At 40.2% G+C, this 20,409-nt stretch overlaps 1 long non-coding RNA gene across 2 annotated transcripts; it reads right to left on the reverse strand.

Moving 5' to 3' along the window:
- Positions 1–7,549: 7,549 nt before the first annotated feature.
- LOC107314386 (uncharacterized) lies at positions 7,550–16,392 on the reverse strand. 2 transcript variants are annotated; one of them, XR_014943405.1, is made up of 3 exons: positions 16,350–16,392; positions 14,096–14,205; positions 7,550–10,335 (listed from the first exon to the last, which is right to left on the reverse strand). It is a non-coding gene; the product is annotated as an uncharacterized LOC107314386 (long non-coding RNA). The 2 variants fall into 2 exon arrangements; XR_014943408.1 differs by lacking the exon at positions 7,550–10,335 and adding an exon at positions 10,346–10,672.
- Between the last annotated feature and the right edge of the window lie 4,017 nt (positions 16,393–20,409).

Genomic DNA, 20,409 nt, shown 5'->3' on the forward strand with positions numbered 1-20,409 from the left:
TGGACGGTTTTGCTTTGGCTCAACTTGTTTTGAAAGTTGTTTTTTACAGGGATGTTTTTAGTCAGTATTTCAAAAGCATAAAATGTTTATTTTAAATCCCAATCATCTCTAAAGTTCATCAGGCCAAAATAAACATTCAATGGCTTATGAATTGCTGACATGAGAGACAAAGAAGCAATTTTAAGACATGCTGGTCCTCTAACAGCATGAGCCCATATCCTAGCTGAGGCAGAGATAATGCCAGTAGAAGGAAAGATAAATGAACTGGCATTAGACCAGGGACAATGAAATCTCAGTAAGAGGAGAGCTTGCAAAGCCTCCATCATATTTAGTTTTGGGCTGGAGAGCATATAAAATTTCCAGAGCTATTGCAAGTCATACAGAAAGCAGCACACAGCAGTGGAGGATGTCTGAGTGGGATGCAGCACTGCACAGCAGCAATTAGGTGCTGAGGTTTGGGAGGACCTTCTGCTGTGGCAGAAGGAACAAATAAGAGTGGAGTGTTAGACCTGTGGATGAAGGAGAGCTTATCATGCCAGGAAAGGTGAGAACCTAAAGCTAGAGATATCGAGCCACAAGCATCTCTTCACTCCATTTCCCCTTTTGGGTTACCCTTACATTTTAGCTGCCATTAGTCATCTGCTATTACTCAACTACCAATTCTCATTCCAAAATATCAAGCATTCATTATAACTCCAGACAGAGTTTCTTAAACCCAAGGGATACGGGGTATTCTTCGGCTTACAAAACAGTCTTGCACAGTTGCTGGCATGGAGCCTGCCAGTATTGCTCAATACTTTATAATAAACAGTATCCATCTTCCTTGGGAGGGCTGAAGTACAAAAAGCTAATTTAGCTTATGGAAGTCTTTACTATTTCCCTGAGCTTACCCCAAAGCTCCTAAAACTGCAGGGTGATCATACAGTTACTGGTGCCAGCAAGCAACTCCTGGAACTTTTCACCACAGATTAAGATGTGGGTCAGACCAGGTTGGATATTAGGAAGAATTTCTTCTCAGAAAGAATGGTCAGGTGCTGAAACAAGCTGCCCATGAAGGTGTTCAGGAAACACTTAGACGTTGTACTAAGGGACATGGTTTAGTAGGGAAATACTGGTGGTAGGTTGAATCACAGAATCACAGAATCACAGAATCACAGAATTATCAAGGTTGGAAAAGACCTGACAGTTGGTCTAGATGATTTTGGAGGCCTTTTCCAGCCTTAATGATTTGTTCATTTTCCTAGGAACATACTTTGGTCTCTTGGGCTTTAGGCAAATATAGTAGAAAACACAAACTGAAGTCATTCCAGAGTACTGCCTCCAGCTCACTCATACAAAACCAGTATGGAGTATAAATGCAAGAGAAGACCTTGTGACTCAAGTGGCAGATCTGGTGACACTTGAGGGTGGCCCTATAAATCACAAGGGATTTGTTTTGATGCAGTTGTTGTGGGGTTTGGCTTTTGTTCTGATCTTAAAACCGAAGTCCTAAAGGAACACTGCAGGGACCTCTTTATCCCACATAGGACAGATACTTCTGAAGCATCAGTGTAGCACAGATAAAGTTTCTTCTCCATCCCTGTCCCTAAATCAGCAAAAGAACAGGTGGAAAGAAAAGACTAAAGTGCACTTGTGATGTTTCCTTCTAAGCTGCACGCTTGCTTTATGCCACCCAATGAATCTCTCTCAGGCTTTCAGTGTTTCCATTTTTTTAATATTCTGGCTGTAAACGATATTAAAGAGTAATCTTAAAGATGCACTCAGTGTGAAACAGAACCATGAATCACCGTTCCCCCTATGGACTGTCTCTCCATCTGCAGTGCTGACAACTCCTGTCACTTCACACAGGCACAGCTCCTCTGTCCCCCTTCCCACCATCTGCACATGAAACCATCCTGTGTGTAAAGAAATCAAGGGTGATTCTTGGGTCAGCTGCAGCTTGAGCATGCATCTCCTGGGTGTGCAGAGAAGATTCTATGGGAAAATCAGGTATCTAGAAATAAAGGCAGGTGTTGGCCAGGCTGTCCATTGCAGTCTGTCAGGAGCAGAGCTGTTGGCTCAGAGAGTGGATTACTCTTTCTGGTCCTTGGCACAAGTGATGGTGTCCGGAGATTCCTCTAAAGCTCTGAAAGCCCCAAGGGAGGATTACCAGAGATCATGTGTCTTGGTCATACCTGTCTAGAGTCACCTTACAAAGCAGAGATACTACTAGGATGTGAATACACCAATTTTAGTGCACTGTGGCACCTATTATAATGTATGTAGAATCTATAATTTTACCTGAATCGATGCCAGTGTATTTGGCTTCAAATCCCAGGTTCCCACATGGCAGCTAAAACTTGGATTTTTGCCTGCCCACAACATGTAACAATTGAGAAGAGTGCACGTGTTCCAGTCTTCATAGAATTGTAGAATTGCCAAGGTTGGAAAAGACCTAAAAGATCATCTAGTCCAACCTCGATCATGCTAGGAAAATTCTGTCCCTACAGAAAGACGAGCGTAGTAGCTCCTGTTTCAGGGAGCTGCAAAGGAAAGAAAGGGGCTTACTGCTTGAGCTGCCATAGAGGCATTCCAGGTTTGGGTATGAAGCATGCTTTGTGCTTTTGGTTGAAAGATCTGAGCAGCACAGAAGGGTCTTTTTATGACTAGAAACCCAAAACTATTTTCTATGATCACTTTGCATAGCAGAGTTATAGTTTTAAAAAAGCTTTAATGCTCTTCTGTTCCTTCTAGTATAATAAACGTTAAAAAACAGGAATATCTTCCACTCCCCATTAGCCCTCAGGGCCTCTTCCTCACATATGTTTATTTCCTATTTTGGGGTGTAGACTGACAGCCAAGCTATTCTAACAATTCTCCTGAAAATACTAGGTCTTGTGCAAATGGAAGCGCTTTGCAGGATGATGTACTACCATTTGCAAACAATTTGTTGCAAACATTTATTCTGAGTACATGTATGCATGTAGGAAAGGGAAGTGGGTCAGGAGGTCTGTTCTCTGGGAGCTTGGAGCTCACAGCTTTGCAGTGTTCTCAGGTAGCTTTGAGGTTTGTCTTACCTCTCCTTCTAGAGAGCAAATCAGTGGAGGGAAGCATTACTTTAAAATATGTGGCAGGATGACAATGCAAGAGAAAGGGAAACACTGTAATTCCCTTGGGACATTCCCCCCATTAACACTTCCATATTTCCTTAAAGAAAAACAACAGGCAGGAATCTGAGAGGGAGTATGATGTGTGGAGTCATCCTACCCTTTCCCATTCTGCCCTGTAAATTCTTAAATGGATCCAAGAGAATAAATTGCTTCTTCAGGTTTTATCGTCAGGAAGGCAACATAGCAGAGTTACAATTCAGTGCTCAAAGATTGCTTCCATGTTTAGCAAGAGGCTTTCTGGACAATAAATAAATAAATAAATGTGGGGAGGGGCAACTTTCTCCTTCTGATGGTACAGAATTTGCATTTCCTGCTCATCTCCTTGATGCATTTCTAAGGTGCTAGTCTAGTCTAAAGCAAATTGAGACTATTCCAGTTGGTGTAGATTCTATAATAAGCTGGAATATGGGAGATATAGTAAGTAAAGTAAATTGAGACTATAGTGTCTCCTGTATTCCAGCTTATAATAAGATCTACACCAACTGGAACACTGCAGAGATGTTCTGGACCATGGAGCCAGCTCTTTTTAGTATAAAATATTCCACAGGACATTATCTAAAAATGATTATTTGGGCTTTGCAGGAATGCCCCAGGTAATTCAAAACAATTTTTTAAGCCTATTTTGAGCTATAAAGTTTCTCACTTCAATAACATCAGACACTGTTTCACAAGTCTTGTTTTTCAGTTAATTGCAGAAGTTAAAGATGGAGAAGATAGACTGAGGAGAAAATGTTCACATATGTGTATGTGTGAAATTTCTGAGAGGAAACAATAGAGAAAAGCAACACTGACAGAGAATGTTAGAGACAATTAGGAAAATATTCACTCCCTTGAAAAAAAAAAAAATGACATTTACAACTAAAGTTTTTGTCTATTTCAATCAAATTCATTATGTTTTTAATTAAATTGTCTTTCAGAACTGATGCCCTTTGCAGAAAGCTGAGAAGAGAAGGGATGGATCTTATCCGATACTGGCTTCAAAGATGAGCTTTGGGAGAACTTTTATATTCCCTTTGATATAGACTCATCCAGGGGGAACAGAATGGCAGTTGCTGGTTTTGCCTTCTCTACTGAATTACTCATCAGCTCTTCAAAATAGAAACCTTTTCTTTTTTGGACGTGCAGGTGTGCTGTATTACTACCATTCTTTGCTGTGTTTTTTGTGGATCCAAAACCATAATGCACTGTTAAGAGTTCAGTACTCGCCCAAGGCACAGAACAGGTCACTTTACTACTTTATGACCCTCTGGCTACGCAGTGAGTGGCTAAATCCTCTTACTTCCATCCCTTGGATGTGATCAATGGACTACAGTGAGATCTAATTTGCAGTAATTCCCCTGGAAGCTAAGATGACAAAAGGTTTCCCCATCTACCCAGTTTTCATTTTCAAGGTGCTTATCCCAGCCTATACCAGGAAAAAAAAAGACTCTGGGAGTCCTTTTGTTCCAGGAATTGGGACCATTAGCACAAGACTGTCATCTCTAATCCTGAACTTCTCAGATTAATACTCCTTTTCCCACTGAGAATGGGTAAAGTCCATTTTTCCTAGTCTAGCTCTCATTATCTTGCAAATCTATCAGAAGATTTGTCATTTTAGTCACTGACCACTTACATCAGTGCACTAATATTGCTACATAAGTGCTTAAAATAATAATTAGAACTCAATGAATAATGAATAAGATGAATTATTTATTCAAATATAATGCAAAACTTGTTGAGCAACTTATTTGATGAATATATTTAATAACTCACTCTGTCCTGTATCTTTGTGAATAATATTTTTAAACTAGACGAGTAATTTGTTTGAAAAAAAAAAAAAGTAACATTTGTCAAATACATTATCCCTTGAATATTAGTCAACCAAGTCTTATTATACATATTTACCAGCTAGTGCATTCTGAGATGATCACTGGAGGCCCAAACAAGTATGGCTAGTCTTTCTGGGAAAACTTTTTGCTTTTATCTAATAAAATACATATTGTTATAAAATATATTTCAATCTCAAGAACACATTTTTACTCTTCAGCAGAGTAAAAGTAGATGGAAGCAGTTGTACAAGGGAATAAAGATGCCAGTTCTTTACTCCTTAAACTACAGCAATATGGTCATTTTCAGGTAAGATGAGAACTCGTAATTTAGGATGACAAGCTAACTTAGGTTGCTTAATTATGCCTGTATTCCTGTTCCCTCATTTGCAGTGTAAATCAAACACAGCTCAGCTTTGTAACCCTGTGAGAAGTGAATCTGCCAGAAGGCTTCTTTACCAAGGGTTAGAAGTTTGGTAGGCTCTAAGTGTAGGATTAGTAGTGTCCATCCAAGTCAAGAGAGCTTGCTTTGATCAGGAAAAGAAATGAAAAGGGAGGACACTGGGACAAAAATTTCACATAAGCAAACTTTTCACCCAAGGGTACCTGCACAGCAAGAGTACATGGGCTCAGTGAAGCCAATGAAATGACAGATGTTCCTGCTATCTGATAACCACCAAGGGTTGTGGGTGAGAATTTTTCTTCTATATTGATCTTGTGCACTTTCCCACTGCCTTGTATGCTGTTGTTCAGCTCTGATAGATGTTCACACCCAAGACTGAGCTTCCCTGAGGAACCAAGTAGTGTACTTGGTAGCGATCCAGCTTTTGATATTGAAGATAATATTTATTGCTCAGGGAGAAAGAGCTCATATTTTTTTCAACTCCTACCTGGACTGACCTAGTTGAGTTTAGCCTTGAAGAAGAAGAATGTAGCAAAGTGCCCTTAAAGATTAAAATAGATTTTACTTTTTACAGCTTTGCTGTAAAGCCTTGGGCTGAAGCACAATTTGCAGTTATAATTATAGTGTATTAAACACACAGTTCTTAGTTGTAGCCTTCAGTATTCTGGCTCAGATATCTTTGGACGTATGACCTTAGTGTTCTATTCAAGTGTTCACTCCATAATAAGCTCATTAAAAGTTGTATTATGTAAAAATGAAGCTAACGTTCTTTCTTTTCTCAATTACCTCCAAAACCTCTTGTATGTATACTTTCAAGAAGCCAAAAAAACATCTTAATCTAGGACTGTTGGACACTGCCAAGGGAAAAGTTAAGATTCACAGGTTTTTCTTGCTCTTCTGAGCCTGCTCTTTAACATTCCCTAAGTTCAGTTTACTTCAGTCACTCATGACTACTAGCACAGGATTTTGCTCTTAGGAGCTGCTATTTAAAGAAAAAGGCAGGAAGACTTCAGGCTTTGAGAGCTCTGTGCAGCTAAGTATTTCTAGGCTTGGGTCAGTACAGCAGGCAATTAGGTGATGCTGGAGGGCTGGAGTGCACTCAAGCTTAAGCTTTGCCTGCATTTTTTCACCAAGTTACCATGTTCCAACATATAAACAAATCTTGTCAATTGAGGAGCCTAGATTCCAGCTAAAGCCCAAGTCTTGCGTTAGATGGAGCCCTAAAGGTCAGTTGCCTGAACTGAAGGTCATGCTTTGTTTCACACACTTTGTGTAAGCACTGGAGACCTCTTCATATACATCTGCATATAGAAGGACCAAATTTGTAGCAAGTGGGGTTACACATGTGTTCAGACCAGCTGGTGCTGAATAACTGAGAGGGACTTTGAGAAAGAATGGGCTCTGTGTCAGGCACAGCTGGATATTTCATACAGAAGGGCAAAGCACAAAGATGAAAGAGGCATATGATGTGTTTGTAACAATTCCTTCACTGGATTTACCTATATTTCTTGAGGACTGAACAGGCAGTTACAGATGAAAGAACGTGGAGCAGCTGCGACTCATGATTTGGGAAGGGATGACGAACTTGGAGCCAAACCCTTCCAGCACAGACAGAAAGTCCACACACAATATTTGAGCCACAGACCCTGGAACCATTCACTTACTGCAGGATATCAAGTCAGTCCCATTGGCTTAAATAGCCACAGTTGTTACCAGCAGAAGGAGAATGGCTTTCCCTGGTTTGCACTCCTGTATCTACAAAATGATGGGTTTAAACATGAATTCTAGGGAAAAAAAACTGATTTATGAGAGCCACTGCTTCAGGACAGGCAGACTCTGTCTTCGTCATCTCTAGTTTTGGTTAGCTCACTACCAGCCCTGCTCCCTTGCCTTAAGCCACTGCAAATGTTTTTGCAGATATCAGACTTATTTCCTAGTTCTTGATAAGATTTAGTTCAGCTGGAACCTTTTAAGGTACTTGGAAATACAACTGATATCAGCATTCCTCATCTGTCTGTATGCCCTACCTATCCCTGCTGTTGGACACAAGAGGCATACAGTGATTTGATACTAGAAATCAGAAAAGCTCCCATCCTTCATCTCTTTGTATGTATGTGTCTGAGATTGTGCGTGTGCATGTGTATAGGGACATATTTCTCTATGTAAAATTTAACTTCAGTCTCAATCCAATATAAACAGGAATAGCTGATAGATTTGTTTCCTAGACACATCCACTGAATTTTTAGTATTACAAGAACCCATTTCAAATTGTGCATTTGCAAAACCATGCAATGAACTGAGCAAACATCTACTATCTTGCAGCAATTTATCATGCAAGGGGCAACTTTGTGATGCAGAGTAATTCCGAACTCCCTGGTACAGTGTGGTCCTTAACATTTAACTGTCCACCTGAGATGCTTTCAGCTCAGACTGGTTGGTCTAACAGGGATTCAGCCTTCAGTGCTCCTCCTGCAATATTATTTGAATGTTATTATACCACATAATTCCTCACCAGCTAATTTTTTGGTAGGTAGTCTAATTTGCCACATAACCACATAAACAGTAAATGCCCAGGACCAAATTCTTGACCTCCTTGACGTTCCTCAGTGTGTCAGTCTCTATCACAGTCCTCATCAGGCAATCAGTAATTAAATCCTAATGTTGTATTTTTGCTACATGGAAATGGAATTCGATTCATAAGGTTCCTGTTACTTGTTGACAGAATTTGCTTGATTGTTAATCTGATTTGACTCAAAACTTCCTGTAGGCTATAGAATCCATCCCTCCGTTTATTTTGCCTTTCCAGTATCATTTTGCAATGTGCTATTGCATTGTCCATCTGCTTCTCTTTCTAACAAGCTTTCAACGTCCTTTATGTCTTTATAATAATTTAAATCTAAATAGACCTACCACCAATCCAAGCAATCAAATTTAAGATGGGGCCCTGGCACTAAGTTGGGTTCATGTGCCCTACTGAACCATTCATACAAACACAACTCATGACTTGTAAATTATGCTAAAGAGGAATTTTCTACCCCTTCTCTGTTTTTCCTGCTCTCATGAGGCAATGAGCATTATACCTCTTCACCATTGTGTCTTCTGTAGACTGAGGAGTCCTAGTCCTAGTCTTAGTCCTTTTCAGTAATTTTCTCTGCCACATTTGGGGTATAAAATCTGGAAAGAATGAGAAAAAACACGAATGGGAAAAGAAGAATAACCATTTTTCAGCCAAAAAATTACTTCAGGGGGTGGAATGGTTATATTGAAAAGGGTTCTGAATGCTCTGAATATGGGAATTTTTCTTTGGTTTTACAATTAGGTCCTTGTTGGTAGAGAGACCTCTGCTGTGGCACTAAAAATTCTACATTTGTGAGGTTACAGAACCTTGCTGGAATCTTTCTTTCATCTCAACAGGAGCATCTCTTCTTTGATTTTACTGTCTGCAATGCTGTTTAGTTTCTCCTTTCATTATTGTCTGATTGTGTCAGTAATGGGGAGACTGAGATACAGCACATCATTAAGAACAAGTAAACACCATTAAAACAATACCACTTCATTGTCACTGCATTGTTTTGAATGGAATATTGACTCTTGAATCACACCAGGATTAGGAAAAAGCAGGTAGAAACTAGCTTTGAATCCTTCTGAGTAAACAGCCTGCTTACATCATCAAAAGAAATAAATTTATTCGAGCTGGATAAAATTTTGGAGATATTCTCAACAGTAGCTCACACTCAGACAACCCTACTTTACAGAAAACACATCTGAACTGAAGCACAGGGTTAACTGAATAAATGCAAATTCATTCCGTTGCAATGCAGCCCAAGCCATGGTACCCACTCTACAAAGACTAGTACCTCCCCTCAGACCAAATATTACCTAAGAAAACACAAGGTTTTAGAAGGGCAAGAGCCACACTAGAGGGTAGGATGTGTTCTTCTATGTAACCACAATATACAAGGTGGTAAGGACTAATTGGACGTTACCAGACAGCATTTGTTGACCACGATCTTTATGCCAAATGTGCATTCAGATCTGCTTGTCCAGTTGTCTCCTCTCTGTATGACTCTTCTTAGAGCCCCATTGATAAGTGTGAAAGACATCCAGCTAGAAATATTGCAATACATATATGAAGGTGCTCAAGGCTAAGTTGGATGGGGTCCTGGGCAGTCTGATCTACTGACTGACAACCCTGCCCACAGCAGGAGGTTGGAGCTTGATGATCTTTAAGGTCCCTTCCAATAATTCTGTGATTCATTCCACATATCTGTTACAGTAATGACACTGTGGGCTTCTGATTTTCTCCAAAATCATCAAGGTGTTGTCCGGAGTAGAAGAACAAAGGACATATTCATAATTTTCAGGGCAGAGTGCGGAGCTTTGCTGAGATGGAGTGGTACAAATGCAAAATTTCAGATGCAGAAGTCCAAATCTACTTAATGGGTATAGAGCCCACAGTAAGGCTAACCTTTGGCCAGTGGCTTGTGTATAATCATCAGTGGAGGGAGAAAGAAAGGAGCTGCTGGTTTTAATGAATGCTGAAGAAAGGTGCTAAATACTTCCTTCTATATTGGAGGAGTAATGACAGCCAGTAACAAGTAGTTTCAGGAGTCAGGATGATCTGAGGTCCAGATCCTAGCCCAGTGTGACCCCAGAGCTGTAACAGGCAAGAAACAGATGAGCAGCTACATTTCTTCTACTGTGAAGGAGGACACCATCACAGAACTAAATACCTTGCTGAAGGAGGCTGCTCCACAGTGTCAGGTTAGTCAGTTGGATCCTGCAGTTTTAGGAGGCAGGGGAGATAATTCCTTCAAGCTCTTTGATAAAGGAGAAGATTCCATCGAGTTCCTTTGAAATATTCTGAAGTCTGGAGTGCTGTACTCCTTCACGGAAGATAAGCTCCATCAACCACTGCTACTTGGTTGTCCCAGGAAAGGGAGTACAGAGAAGACTGTAAGGAAGGTAACCCCATTTACTGTAAAAAAAAAAAAAAAAAAAAAAGAAATTAGCAGATTTACAGGCAAACTATCCCCTTGTAAGTCTTCCAAAAACCAAAACTGGCATGAAGTCTATTTGCAAAGCTCATCTTTTCCTGGGCTCAGGATGTAACTGAGCTAGTTCTAACACCTCCTTGCACAGACAAAGTGGGACCTCAGTTTCTTAAGAGACGATGTATTTCTGCCACTTGTTTCCTGCTTAAACCTCCAAGTGTGACATCAGTCAATTCCATGACAGTTACCGAGACTTCTCATGGAAGGGATTATCAGTGATATGGTCTGCAGTGGGGAACACGCAGTAGGAGCAGATGCATGCTGGAGAAAGAGAGAGAAGTCTGTTTTCAGGCAAACATGGCTTATAATAACGAGGTTTTTTTGAAAGAGACAAAGTGGAAGCAGCAAATACGCAAAACACAGTAAATGTACCTGATATGCAAATTACAAAAAAAGGAGCTGTCAGTGATACTGGCAATTACAGTTCCACTAATTTAAATTCTATCTTTGGAGTGAAAACGAAGAAAATATGAGAGAGAGGAGGAGGAAAGAGAATCACTAAACAGCTGGAGATAAAATTTTAGCAATAAACATAACAATGGTTCCTCAGACCAGTTGGATTTTTAAGGTACCACTGAAGCAGAAATAATAAAATAATAAATCTTCTCAAACAGATATATAAGGTTTAAATGGAACTAAAGTAGTAGTGCCTACTGGAAATTCAGTTGGTATACTGCATTTTGGTTTTTCATTTAAAAAAAAAATTTGATATTGCTTCTCCCATGAAGGTGCTTGAATAATTAATTCATATTGGCTTCAGTAGGAGTACTGCCACGGGGTCTACAAATTGGCGGAAAGAACATTAGCAAATGGTAATGATAAATGGCAGTGTTTTAATTTGGGGGAGGTAACTACTGGGGTGCCACAGGGACTGGTGTTATGTCCTATCTCATTTATCACCCTCGTTAACTGGTCTGGAAGAAAAATAAACAGCATGTTAATGAAATTTGCATTCAATGCTGGGGGGCAGGGGGCATTTCAAACACTAATAGGGATGGAGAAATAGGAAAAAAAAACATTCAAAGTAAAATGAGGAGCAAGGTCAGAGAATTATTCTTGAAAAATAAAAAGAAATAATGCAATTACTAAATCTTGGTCGGAATATTTGTGGGAAAAGTAGTGAGAAAAAAGAAATTTTCTGGATCTTAAGTCCAGAAGAGGCCATATTATTCATTAATCGCCATTCTCTTTGCAATACAGACCAAAGAAATTGAATCCTCCAAGAAGCCAGGTATTCTAAGATTCGTGAGAGCACATCTCTCAGAAATGCATCCAGCCTTAATTACAGACCACAAGTGATGAATGCTAACTGTCAACAATTTGAAAGGAAGCCTGAAAAAAGTAAAGTAACCTTGCAGAATTGGTTAATTGATTACAGCTACCACCATAATCACACAAAGCCTTATTTTACTTGTGTTATGGCAACAGTCTGCATCTGGTGGTTTCAGCACTGTGAAGATGAGTAATTCTTAAAACAATTCTTAATATTGTCTGTGATTCTAAGATTGAAAAAGGATGTAGAAGTAACATATGGGAATGGCACAAAGCTGCATCAGGAGAGGTTCAAACTTGATAGTGGAAAAAATTTCTTTACCATGATGATGGTCAAACACTGAAACAGGCTTCCTAGAGAGGTAATTGGTGCCCAATGCATGTCAGTGTTCTAGAGGAAATTGGATAATGCCCTGAACATGCTTTTACAATTGATTAGCCCTGAAATGGTCAGAAAGTTGAGCCAGATGATCTTTGAATGTTCCTTCCAACTGAACTACTCCTATTCTATTCTGCTCTATCCTAACCTATCCCATTCCATTCCATTCTACTACCATGGGTTTCATATGTTCCTTTTATCTCCTCCTCCTTTATTCATGCACAGATGCTAGCAAACCAGCAGGCTCTTCTCACAACTTTTCATTTTGCCATTGTCTCATTTTTCTCTTTTGTTTCTTTTGTGCCTGTAGCTTCTGTTTGCGATCTTCTTTTTCTAATATGACCTACAATTAGTGACAAAAAAATCACTGCTCTGACAGACCAATTATATGATAGATTGCAATGCTTACAGAAGCCAAAGACATCTGTGTTTCTCTCAGCCCTAATATAGAATTGCTTGCTAAACAGTGGTAGAAGTATACATAATACATTTTTGTATATTCTCACTGATAGTTCTTTATCATGCAAAATAACAGTACTAATAATGATGATGCTAACCTGGGCAGATACCTGGTTTCAAGGAATTTGGCTTGGTAGCTGAATGCTTTCATTTAAGCATAAATTGAAAAGTTATTTAATATTAAAACAAGTAGAAAATAAGTAAATTAGAAAAGATTTTGCATTGGCATACAGCTTTAAAGAAAAACAGAACAACTTTCTTTTTCTCTCCAGAAGAATTGCACCATTGACTGCTTGGAGCTCTGATGGTACTACCACAAAAAAGTCTGACCAAGATAGAGTAACAACAAAACCATATCCCGAATAGCTGGGTTAGCATCCTCCTCAAATTAGGTAGTACATGCTTGTTGGCAGGTATAGCAGAGTTCATGGAGGGAATCATGGCATAACACATTCAGAGAGACTTTTCACTGGTTTGGCAGCTCTCCAGAAGTGGAACTTGTTTTTCCCTTGACTCTTGAAAGAGCAGGAATGAAAGATGTTAGGACAGGTGGACAATCCAGCTTAAGATGCTCTGTAGCACAGCAGATGAATGAATCGCCTTCTCTTCACAGCTGCAAATGCAGCTGGCATTTCATGAGCTGTTCTGAACACCACATTGCTGGAAAGATAGCAAAAAGCTGGAGAGAGTTCCGAGAGGATGCACAATTACTATTAGGTAACAGGAAGGCTTGACTGATATGGAAAGATTAAAAGAGCAAGCTACACAAACCTTGGCAAAGCAACAACTAAGAGGAGATATGATAATCAGCTCTAAATAAATTCAAGGAAAATCCCAGGAGGTCAAGACTTTGTGCAGGCTTAGGTACAATGGGGCATTGCATAATGGGGTAAACTTCAGAGAAGGCAAACGTCTGAGGTTTGAGTGTTAAGAAAAACCTCTTCCCTTCTATTAAGATGTGGAGAAATACCACTGGGGAAGCATTGCTCCAGGACTGCTTCAACTATACTAATCCCATTGCACAAAAAGTAGTCAAAGGAACCATTCTGCACTGATCAGAAGAGCAAACAGACTCCTGAGGTCAGATGGTCCCTCTCTAAAGCTAGAGACCATGGGCTGCTCTGCAGTTGCTGAATTCTCCCTAAATAGCATGCTGATGTTGTTCTGTGAGGGAGGCATCAGCCTGCATTTAAAGTTGTTGTGTGTGTCATTCAGTGCGATTATCACTGATGTTGTATACACCAGCCTGTTAATTTTTTTTGTAACAGCCCATACCCGTATTCTGAGATAAATATCATCTGCAGAATGCATTCAGCAGGTTTTCTTATTAAAAGATTGAGGTAAATGGACATGTAACAACAAACAAAGCAGACAGAGGTGGCAATGCCCAGTGAGCTACAGTGGAATTACTGAATCACTTGCTGAATTATTCGCAAAGAGGAGCAAGTGAACGCTTTGGGTGAAATATTGCAGCAAAGAATTTTGAAAAGCATCTGTTGGTGTTACAACCATTATCAGTGATGAGTTACTAATGATGCTGAGTACAGTGTGGCTTACCAAAAGTGATGATTTACCTATAGGTGCCATGTAGAATGTCAGGTTCTTTTCTCCTTTGTGCAGAACACTGCAGATCTTACTGCATCCAGGATTGCAAGCTTGCACCCATATTTTCAGATGCTGACATCTGCAAAAGAAAAAAAAAAAAATGTGGAACAGAAAATGACTTTTCAGTAGAATAATCTGAGGTACAAAAAATTAGACATTACTCACTTTGTCATATATCCATTTCCATATATTAAACAAACATAATAGAGAAGACTCCAAGCTGCTCTGCAGTGGCTTTCCTCATTAGACTTTTACCCCATTATATACATTAGGTAAATTACTTAGAGGTGTGCTGTGGTGGCATAGCCAAACTCAGCAACTCTCTGTGACTGAACTCTATCAGATGAATTCTCTTTTCTTCAGGGTAACCAGTTATCTCTTCTTCACCTTTTCAAGTGCTCATAAACCAGCTCAGTCCTGTATGTTCCCAGAGCAGCCAAACATTTTTATTCTTTTTTTTTTTTCCCCTCTCCTTATTCATCTGAATATTGACTCCCAATTTGTATTCCTTTGCCTTTCTTGGTCCCATAGAGTAGCTGTAGTGTTAACAATTATTTATGGGAGAGCCGCTGATGCATGTGACAAGAAATAGTGCTAATGGTGATGTCTGTTAGCCTGTAAAACAGCTCCCCCAAGTAAACTGGTGGAAGTCTCATCACTTGAATGTTTTAAAACCAACCTGGACAAACTGCTGTAAAATTTACTGCAGGGAACAATCTTGGAATGGCAGCAAGATTAAGTAATGGATTGCTCTCTCTTTCTCACTGCTCAGCCTAGTAAAAAGCAGCATGTGACTATTCAGGGTACTCCAGGGATGTGCTAGTTTGACTTGTCCTTCCAGGGTCTCTACTGGCATCATTCCTATGAAAACACTTGGTTAGATTTATCCTTCTCTGGGGAGAGATGGGAGAAGGAAAGGGGAAAGAGAGAGAGCAAGAGCATAGTATGTTGCATTTATGGTTCTGATCACATTGGGTAGTAAGAAATCTCCCACTACAAACATTTCCACTTCCTAAAACCCCACACCCATACTCAGCCAACAGTTCCGATGGTTCTGTGTTTCTCCTTTTATTGGCTTCACTTCCTTTGTTGTTGTTGGAGACACTACTGTATCAGTGGTTGCCTACAGGGAAATCAGAATGGCTTAGGTCGGAAGGGACATTAAAGACTACCTCGTCCCAACCTCATGCCATGAGCAGGGCTGCCATCCACCAGATCAGGCTGCTCAGGGCCCCATCCAACCTGGCCTTGAGTTCCTCCAGGGTTGGGGCACCCACAGTTTCTCTGGGTATCCTGTGCCAGAACCTATAATCAACCCCAGTAAACTACAATAGCATCTTTATATGCCGCTGTCAAAAATACATACCATAAGGAAATTAACAGTTAATAGACTTAATTCACACTATGAAGAGCTTTATTTGAACTAAGGAGCAGGAAACACATAAGTTATGGTGAGTAGTCTTTGCTAACTTGCCAGGGAATTATAGACTTGACAAGTGATGCTACTTTTCCACTCTCTGTTACACTGCACACCTTTACATCAGGTTAAGATTAGCTGAACTGAAGCAATCACCATAAAACATGTTTCATTATGCAGTGTCCAGCACTAAAGTAGCATTTTTGAGCCAAAAGGGAGGGTTTCATTTCTACAGCTAGTTCTGAATAGCTGGTACTTGAGCTTGAAATAGTTCTCCTCTCCAATTTCGCTTGAATTATTTCTTTCTAAAACATCCAGAGCAATGCAGCTTCTGCTGCTGCCTTCACATTTCCATTCTGCATGTTACAGCAATATTCTGTATAAGGACATTTATTTGGAACTCCATCTTGCAATCAGATCCTTTTTCATAGCCTTCTGCATACCCACCCAAAACCCTTCTAAGACATGTGCCATTCCAGCCACTATCCCCACCTCAGTCAGTCCAGGGAAGAGGTTACTTCCCTCTGCTGAGCAATTTTGAAGCTGCATTTGGAGTACTACATTCAGTTTTGAGACAGAAGGATACAAACTGGAGAGAGTTCAGTGAAGGACCACCTATAAAGTTGAGGGTCACATAAAGAGAGGTTGACCTATTTCTATCTTGGAGAAGTGTATTGGTGATAACTATACAGGCGTTAACAAGAATGGTAACTGTATTGGTGGTAACTATACAGGCGTTAACAAGAATGGTAACTTACAAGGGAGATAATAGAAGTATAGAAGGTATAACGAAAAGGGGAACTCACCAGTGATGATGCTAGAAGCTGAAGCAATCCTCACTAGCAAGCAATCTCCAAGAGATGCTCCCTCAGTGAGGGTCAGCCCTTAAATGAGGTCTCAGAGGAGGTGGAGTCGAACTCCACCCCTCCCGGGAGCACAGCTACATTACTTTCACCTGTGCTCCCGCAGCTGACCCCACACTTGCCTCAGCTGATTAATCAGTGGTTCACGCTGTGATTACCAATCTCCCATACAAGAAGATAAGGCTCAAGGGGTCTAATGGCTGTCTCCCACCACCAAAAGGCATGTATAGCAGAAGTGCTAGAAGCAGAGTTCACAATTCACAACAACAGAAATTTACATTCACAACAACAGAAATTTACATGTAATATGAGGAAAACTTTTCACTGTGAGAGTGGTTAAGCATTAGAACAGCAACCCAAAGAACTTGTGCAATCTGAGACATTCCCAAGGCCAATGTGGATAAAGCCCTGAGCAACCTGATCTAATTCTGAAGTTGAACAAGGTGACTTAGAAATATTTTTCAGATCTAAATCACTCTATTATTTAATTTTTATTTTATTTTATTTTATTTTTTTAATATTGCTGGTTATTTTGATGTTCAGAAAAAAGATCAAAAACTTCCTGAAGTGTGGGTTAGGCTTAGCAAACACACCTTCTGGGGAAATCCTGGCTTGCACTTTCTTTTGTGCCCCAGTACCTCAGTTTGTGCAGCACCCACAGAGCTCAACGCTGCTGTGCTCCCTGAATTCTTGGAAGGGATGTATTAAATACATATAAATGATTTCCATAGAAGTGAAATTCAATGGAGGACACCCACGTCCCCACCACACACAAACTTAAGGAAAGTTAAAACAGAATTTACTATTTCATTTTTTGACTCACTGACTTTCTGCCTGTCAGAAGAACCCTGATTCCGTCGCCTCTCAGAAGACAGAAAACAAAGTCGACAAACGCCTGCCAGGCGCACAGCTCCAGAGCTGTCATTTGCATTTTCTCAGTGGAAAACTGGAATTTGTTGTCAAACTTAAAATTTCTCATGGCAAAATATCAGTCATACTAATCTCTTTTCAGACAGGACAATTCTTAGCTAGGTCTTATAATGAAAATATCCTTTTTCCTGCTTTCCATCTTATCTACTTAGCTCCAGAATGTCTATAGCTCTATTGAAAACTTAGGAGACAATGTACCATAATGCATTCTTCACAGCATCTAGGTTTTCACATAATGCTATTACTTAATAATGGTTAAAAATGATCAATTAAAAGAAAATGGAAGCTACTGTTTATTTCAGATGTGGCAAAAGCTTAGTATATGACTTGAGGAAAACTAGCTGAAATTATAATATGCAAAACGAGGATAAAAATATCCATTTCTGTCGAGAAGGAGCTGAGACATTTTAGCCTGGAGAAGTCTAAGTCAGGTGCAGTGTGCAACCCTCACTGTTTCTGTCTTCCTTCATCTAGCTTCATTTGCTGGAAAGGTATCACTCAGCTAGGAAAGACGATGTAGACAAGAAGATAAGGTCACGTGATGGGAAATTATTTCACTGATATCATTGCTGCTGCCCACCAGCTTGTTGCCTGACAGTCCTGCCCTTGGCTCTTTGGAACTATCTGAATCCTGCCAAAAAAATTCTTCTTTCTTAGTCCCTATGAAACCCAGCTGCTTTCTCTTTGTATCCTGAACTCTGCTGTTTCATGCCTTATGTCAGTATAAATGATAACTACTTTCATGTTGGAAAATGGTTGAGGCTTTCTCAAGACACCAGGCTCCAGCAGAAGCACTGTTAATGTCAATATACTCCGTGCTCTGTGAGAACCTGAGCTGTTTGACTCAGTTTTTAGGATTCCACCTCAGTGATGACCTGCTCTAGACCCCAAGGAATCTGGCAATGCTTAGTCACGTTCTTTGGAGAATGTTCTAGAACCTCAAGTTTGCTTCTCACATCACGAGCATGAAGCATAGAAATGCTTATATGTTGGTGTTCCTCTTGTTGGAGGGAGGCAGCTGAGGAGGTAGGGGCTGGCATGCTCCTCTTGTAAAGCCATTCCACAGAAACTCTGTAGTGCTTGTACTTCCCTCCCTGAATCTGCTTCGTATGGGAGCAATGAACCTGCCAAAGGAAGGGAGTGGGTCTTGGCACAGCCTGCTTAGACCCAGAGTAGTGTAAAAGGCTTTGCCTGGAAGATGTGCATAGCTGGCTGAATCACAGAGGCGTCTGATATTTCAGGGACAAAACTGAGCATCTAATTGAAATTCATTTGATGGCTGGAGTTCAGACCCTATTAGGCAAGAATCCACGTTGTAAAGTGAACCAGCTTTGCACCTGTTTTGTCCCAGCTGGCATCTCCTGCCTGAGAAAGGCACACTGCTGTGGTAAAAGGTATTAGAATAATAATAATAAATCTTATTCAGAGAATGCTTAGATCAAAGAGCTTTCTCAGTTCCTTTCTTTACCTTGTTTTCTTTTCCTTCTCTTTCTTTTCCTGAATCCTCTATTGTTTGATTACTTCAGATAACAGTGTCTGACAGCCTACAGGAGCTGACTGTGGTCACAAAAGCACTCATGAGGCTGATAGGTTGGACCAGATGAGTCTCAAATACCCTGGTGCTGGCTTGCAGCAAAGACAGCATCTAAGCTGATTAAGTACAGCATAGATAGCTTCAGCCTATGTGTCCTTGGTGCTCCAGCTTAAGTCCCTTCCCACTGCTAACTTTGCTTCACCTACTGGGGTTGAATCAAGACATTCACACTGCCCCTGGCAGTCTTCCTTCCCTGCTCCCATCATGCTGTTCCCACGTTTCCAGCATGGGACCTGGAAGACCCACACTCAAGGCCTGGATCAATCATAATTTTCTTGCGTGCCACTATGGTTGTTTTTTTGGCCCCCAACATTTGTGTATTGACTCACCATCTGTACAGTGGGGGTGTCATTCTTCTTGCTCCATCCTTATGCATGAACCCTTTAAGAGAAATCATTCCTTCCAGCTGTGAGCTGTGCTCACCTTGCTTAGCCCAGAAATGGTTCACGCAGAGTACTTCTCAACAGGCTCCCATCTCTGTGCCCTTCTGTGAAAACTGACATTGACACAAACAACCCCAGCTCCCAGTTTTATGGCATGTACATGATAGTTTGCGTACAGCAAAGGATGGCTTTACTTTTTTTTCCTTAGTACAAAAGGGCCTCTCTCATCCTGACTCAAAACCATTCATTTCATCTTCCTTCACAAGCCTGCTCTGTGATCAAGGGAATTTTGTGTCACATTTCACTGATGCCCAGTTGAAGCACCCAGACTGGGATCACTGAAGAGAAAAACTTCCATTTGTTCAAAAGGCAACCCTCCAAATCTCGTCACAAGCAATCAGACAAGCTTGGCAGAGAGACTCTTTCCTTTTGTGCTACGGACAGAATGAAATAATATATGATCTAAGCTCCTAAATGTGCTTAAATCTGTTTATTCTGATGTTTCCTTCAGTGTGTGTCATCAACAAAATATTGGTTAGTTGAAGTATTTTTCTCTGTCATCCTCTCTGCCTGTTTTTAATTATTTCAGAATTAGGTGACTGCTGCTGTAGATTATATTCACCTGTAAAACACACACTGTGATTCCTGTATATTTATACCTCAGCATAAGCCTGTTGGTTTAGCACAACATTAAAGGCTTGAAATCCAGTACTCCAAAATTAGTGGATCCTGAAAAATGATTATGTGCCTGTAACAGCAGCCCATCTATGCCCAGGCACCCTCTGAATTTGATGGTAATGTACTAAGAAAAGTAATAATACAATATCTTATGTATAACAAATGAATCTAGAATAGAAAATAGTGTGTTTGAACTACTCTGGTTAACAATGTGTATCGAACTTCTAGTCCTTTGTCCAGTGCTTGAGCAATTCCATATCACAACCTGAAGACTAGATTACAGACAGTTAAGAAAGCAATGTTGTGAGTCTCTGGGCTACTTAAAGCAACAAAAAACCAATACAGTATAATATAAAAAACTAGCTCTGGGTTATCTATGAAGTTTATCATGTCTGTATCAGCCATAGGAAAGTACTGA

Source organism: Coturnix japonica, chromosome 1 (assembly GCF_054131305.1).
Source record: "Coturnix japonica strain WE chromosome 1, WE-NBRP24, whole genome shotgun sequence".
In the NCBI taxonomy this organism is placed as follows: Eukaryota; Metazoa; Chordata; class Aves; order Galliformes; family Phasianidae; genus Coturnix; species Coturnix japonica.